Source organism: Podarcis cretensis (assembly GCF_951804945.1).
Source record: "Podarcis cretensis genome assembly, chromosome: 5".
Lineage (NCBI taxonomy): Eukaryota > Metazoa > Chordata > Lepidosauria > Squamata > Lacertidae > Podarcis > Podarcis cretensis.
In genome coordinates, this window is record NC_137174.1 from 47,548,618 (window position 1) to 47,554,617 (window position 6,000).

A 6,000-nucleotide genomic window follows, 5' to 3' on the forward strand; every position below is an offset into this window, starting at 1 on the left:
GAGGAGGAGTTAGCGTGAAAATCACTGCCTTTCCATTCCCCTGGCCTGGCTCTCACATCCTCCCCACCAGTCAGGGAGAGAGGGGGATTGGCTGACACTGTGCATTCCCACCCCACCCCAAAATGTGCCCCACTTAGAAATGTGGCTGCTCCACCTAGCAAAGAAGGTTGGTTACAAAGTAATAGCAAACGATTAATAGAATATAGTTTGATATTGTCTTAACTGGGCTTATTGGGCTTATTATTATTATTATTATTATTATTTAACCTTGCACAGTATCTTGCGAACATATATTGAAAGGGGGTTTATAAATACTGTTAATTAAAAAAAATCTGCATATACCAGATATTTCCCTCCATATGAATAGATATTGGCAAATTATTCATATCCATGGAAAAGATCCCAGTTTGCATCAATGCATAGCTGTCAAGCGTCCCTTATTTGGCAGGACAGTCCCTTATCCCAGTGCCATGTCCCGCTGCTGTCCCTTATTGATGATGTCCCTTAAATAAGCTACTGAAGGTAATGGGGCCCTTTCTATGTCCAGCTCTGCTTTGTCAACAACAAATTGTTGCTGGTTTTTTGTGTTGAATATATGCTATATGATAATTTATGGACCTAATAGGTATCTAAAGCCATTTGCATGCAACAAAATATGTATTTTATAAAAGTAATTGTTGATCCCTTATTTTGGCTGCTGATCCCTTATTTTCGAGGCTGCTGGTCCCTTATTTTCAAATCTGTAAGTTGACAGTTATGCATCAATGAGCTTCTTCAACAATCAGATGATGGCAACTCCTTGCATTTTGTTTGCAGTCAACTATTTTCTCAGGCATCGTGGTATTGTTTTGTTAATGAACCACTTTTTCTAGGATGATGGAGAAGTTAATAAAATGGAGGGGAGAGAAAGAAGAACGCATCCCTTTCTATCCAACTAATAGAACTGATTATGCCATCACTTCAAAATACAAAGAAGCCTTAACATCTGGTCTGGTGCACCCCATCAGAAACACACCTGAATGAAAAGCGCTTCTTGTTCTATGGAGAACAGCCAGCTGAACGATGGACAGAGATAGACCCTCCCAGTTCCCCTATGCAAAAGCTCCGTCCCTGCATTTCAGTAGCTAAATTAGAGGTAACATGAGAGGGAAATATTCAGGCAGCCTCAGGGCACATCATATATTCCTTTATTCTGGAGCTTTTCCATAATTAAAAATGAAACCTAATTGCTCTGACTATTCATTCCTTTTCTAGAATGTCACAAAATTAGTTTCTGCTCAGTGATGAAAAGTGTAAAAGATTTTAAAGCAAGATGTACAACACGGTAACTTTTAAAAATGAGTAAATTAGAAAGCTATGCACTTCAGCTACGCTGGGGTCATAGATGTAGCCTGCCTTTGTGGAATTTTTTAAATTACTATTTGTAACAAGGAGTTGCAGGACCCTAATTTGATTATTCTCCTAAATCGTTGTTGGTGTAAATGAGTTCTGACAGTTCATCAATGCTGCCCTCTGTAGTCACAGAAGGAGAAAAACAGTCTCCCTAGAGAGGTGTGCTGAGGAGATATTCAGATGGAAGTAAAAAGCAAAGCAACAACATTGGTGGAAACACTTTTATATTGTAAGCTTCTCTTTTGTGCTCCCCCACCCCCTTTATTATCTTGTAAACTGATTTATTTAAACACAGTATTTCCAAATAGTAAAAATATCTTTTAATTATTGGTTTTAATGATAGGTGGGCAGCTTTGCTGATGAGGAATATTTTTTGGCGGTGGGGGGGGGGATAGAGAACAGAGAAGTATTTTCCAAGCAAATGGAGACAAAACAAATTACGATCGTAGGTCAAGGGCCTGGCCCTCAGTAGTCAAATAAAATTAAAAAAAATTAAAAAATCAATTGCCCTAATTGAAAGCACACCCAATCCTCTATCACTCTGAAATTATTTCATCTGATAAGGTAGCATCCATTAAGGAGCGAGTCTTTAAAACTAATGACATCAAAACCAGGCAGAAGAAATTGCAGGAAATAGAAGAGGTCGCCAGATGTTCCTAAACAGCTTCGTTTTGACATGCTGCAGTGCATAACTCCAGATACTGTATCCAAGGGTATGTGGGGAGGCCTTGGAGCTCTGAATTTCTTGGGCTCTGGCAGCACGGCGGCAGCAGGAGGCCCCATTACCTAAAGTGGTGCTTCAGGTTAAGAACAGTTTCAGGTTAAGAACGGACCTCCGGAATGAATTAAGTACTTAAGCTGAGGTACCACTGTAATCCTCTCCATTGCATGTGTGGAACTCCTTTAGGGCAGCATGTGTTGTAACCCCATGTGTTGTGCCTTATAAAAGCAACTGTTTATCAACCTACTCATCTTTATTGAGTGCTGACCTGACCTGAGAGCAGAATCTATCAAGGGATGCAAGGAAGTCTGAGTATGTACTCCAGCCCTAGAACTCACAGACAGAGTAAATATCATAACGACTCTACAAAAACTGTCCATAATTGTTATGTACTGAGTCAAATAGGATCCAAACTGCAGCAGTCTGATTGGTCCTAGAACAATAGGATCCAAAAGTCAGCAGTCTGATTGGTCCTAGAACAATAGGATTCAGAATGCAGCAGTCTGATTGGTCCTAGAACAATGCAGCAGTATGATTGGTTGGCAGGAACCACCCAATCATGCTCCAGATTGAAGTGAATCCACAACCTGATTGGCTTACAGTAGAATTCCGGAATTAGCCAATCATGTGCAGCCCATTGTGTAAATAATGTATATAAAGCAGATGCTTTGAGGGGACATTCATTCCTCCTCACCACTATGAGCTGAATAAAGAGCATGAAATCACTTTGCGACTCTGAGTATATTTCCATAATAAAACCATCAGCCCATACACCTCTAAGGTCAGGGGAACAGCTTCCTGTTCATTTGAGCTTCCCCCACCTTGGGAGATAGCTAAGCAATGAGTGGTAGATACAAGCAACTCCATGATAGGGAGATCAATCAACCTCCCTAATAATAACCTATAGTCTTAAGGGACAAAGAGCTGAGAAGTCTGCCTCTCCTCAACCACTGGAGGCAAGAACTCCAAAGGCAATGGAGAATGGGTTACAAGTCATAATTGTTTGTAGGCCAGTGAGGAAAACAAGACTGCACAAGTGCTACTAATTATATTTATAGCTAGAAGCAGCACCCTCTTAAGTACAAACAAAAAGGCCACAATGCAATTGTCAATGGGGCTGGGGGGGGGGACGAGTTGGGAGGAAGGAAAACCTTTGAACATGCTGGGGATGTTAAAGAGAAGATGCCTCACATGTGCAATTACTCAACATCTCTTTACAACTGTGAACACATGTTCCCATGTGGAGAAAATTATAGCTGTGAATACCACCAGGTAGGCACACTGTCCCTGCCCTCGCTCTCTTTCTCCTCTCTCTGCATTCTCCCTTCTGGTTCACAAAGCTGGGAAACAGGGCAGGTTCTGTATCAGCTGCATCAAAAGGTTCAAGGGACACATCATTTAAAGTCAAGCGGCCAGGCTGTCAGAGCAGAGACAAAGGAGATGGGGGGGAGGTGCTATTTTTATCTCAACCTGTTCCCCCTCTCAGACTGCTCTTCCTACCTAAATAGCACACATGTATAATATAAATTGGCAGGTTCCTGACGTCTTTGTCAGAAAATGGCAGCAAGTTCATAAGCTTTTCTGAGTTGCACAGAGGGGCTCAAATAGAAATAAACAGAATTATTTACCAACAGATAATTCAGGGACCCTGCATAAATGTGATATTTGCAACATAATCCTATCCATGTAGATACAGGAACAGATTTGTGACAGAAAGGACTCACACCCTCCAACATTTTGCCGATAGGGACGTCCCATTCCATAATGATAATTTCACTATTTATACCCCACACATCTTACTGGGTTGCCCCAGCCACTCACAGTAGCTTCGAACATAAATAAAGACATAATAAAACATGAAGCATTCAAAAAAGCTTCCCTATACAGGATTGCCTTCAGACAGCTTGGGGACTTTGGATAACTCCATATCCTCCAGAATCAAACCAGAAACCGGGACGGTTTCTCTACATCAGAAACGTCCCTGGAAAATAAGGCCACTTGGAGGGCCTGAATGACTCTGGAGATTTGTAAAAGGAGGGCTGAAAACAAATTAAGGAGGAAGTCCATACAAATATCCAGAGCATGGACTGTTAGGGGAGGGGTAGCTCCTGTGGGGGGGAATGACACATGCTCCTTCTAGGGGTTTGTCCATCTTTGGTCTCTACCCTGCAGTCAGCTCTCACCTGTGCCTCCTAGAAGCTGTCAGCATGTGTCAGTGGCTGTACCTCAGAAAACAGCTTCGATTGGCCCATGAAACCAAGTGAGGGGAGCCGAGAAAAGAGTAAATTCAGAGTGGAGTCCCCCTGCTCCAGTCTTGCCACACAAGACGCATTTAGCTGAACCTGTGTTGCTGCACTTTGTAAATAGTGCATCTGCTTTCACCCATTTTACTGTTTTGTTGTTTATTGATTGGTTGATTATACAGTTCTATTGTATTTCGTATTGTATTATTATTATTATTATTATTATTATTATTATTATTATTATTTATTATTTATACCCCACCCATCTGGCTGGGCCTCCCCAGCCACTCTGGGCGGCTTCCATAGAAAGCAAAAATACAATAAAATATCACACGTTAAAAACTTCCCTGAACAGGGCTGCCTTAAGATGTCTTCTGAATGTCAGGTAGTTGTTAATCGCTTTGACATCTGCTGGAAGGGCGTTCCACAGGGCGGGCGCCACTACCGAGAAGGCCCTCTGCCTGGTTCCCTGTAGCTTTACTTCTCGCAATGAGGGAACCGCCAGAAGGCCCTTGGCGCTAGACCTCAGCGTCCGGGCAGAATGATGGGGGTGGAGACGCTCCTTCAGGTATACTGGACCGAGGCCGTTTAGGGCTTTAAAGGTCAGCACCAACACTTTGAATTGTGCTCGGAAACGTACTGGGAGCCAATGTAGGTCTTTCAAGACCGGTGTTATATGGTCTCGGCGGCCGCCCCCAGTCACCAGTCTAGCTGCCGCATTCTGGATTAGTTGTAGCTTCCGAGTTACCTTCAAAGGTAGCCCCACGTAGAGTGCATTGCAGTAGTCCAAGCGGGAGATAACCAGAGCATGCACCACTCTGGCGAGACAGTCCACAGGCAGATAGGGTCTCAGCCTACGTACCAGATGGAGCTGGTAAACAGCTGCCCTGGACACAGATTTGATCTGTGCCTCCATGGACAGCTGTGAGTCCAAAATGACTCCCAGGCTGCGCACCTGGTCCTTCAGGGGCACAGTTACCCCATTCAGGACCAGGGAATTCTCCACACCTGCCCGCCTCCTGTCCCCCAAAAACAGCACTTCTGTCTTGTCAGGATTCAACCTCAATCTGTTAGCCGCCATCCATCCTCCAACCGCCTCCAGACACAGGACCTCCACCGCCTTCACTGGTTCTGATTTAAAAGAGAGGTAGAGCTGGGTATCATCCGCATACTGATGAACACCCAGCCCAAACCTCCTGATGATCTCTCCCAGCGGCTGCATGTAAATGTTGAAAAGCATGGGGGAGAGGACAGAACCCTGAGGCACCCCACAAGTGAGAGCCCAGGGGTCTGAACACTCATCCCCCACCACCACTTTCTGAACACGGCCCAGGAGGAAGGAGCGGAACCACTGTATGACAGTGCCCCTAGCTCCCAGCCCCTCAAGACGGTCCAGAAGGATGTTATGGTCGGTGGTATCAAACGCCGCTGAGAGATCCAGCAGAACTAGGAAACAGCTCTCACCTTTGTCCCTAGCCCGCCGAAGATCATCAACCAGTGCGACCAAGGCAGTTTCAGTCCCATGATGAGGCCTGAATCCCGACTGGAAGGGATCCAAATGGTCCGCTTCTTCCAGGCGTGCCTGGAGTTGTTCGGCCACCGCTCGCTCAATCACCTTGCCCAAGAATGGAAGATTTGAAACTG

The 6,000-nt window shown here is 44.5% G+C and overlaps 1 long non-coding RNA gene across 1 annotated transcript in view; it reads right to left on the reverse strand.

The window, feature by feature from the left end:
• Positions 1-4,409, reverse strand: part of LOC307216475 — a 163,024-nt gene extending 158,615 nt beyond the window's left edge. Inside the window, exon 1 of the long non-coding RNA XR_013839108.1 lies at positions 4,297-4,409. This is a non-coding gene — a long non-coding RNA (uncharacterized lncRNA). The remainder of the gene's footprint in view (positions 1-4,296) is intronic.
• Between the last annotated feature and the right edge of the window lie 1,591 nt (positions 4,410-6,000).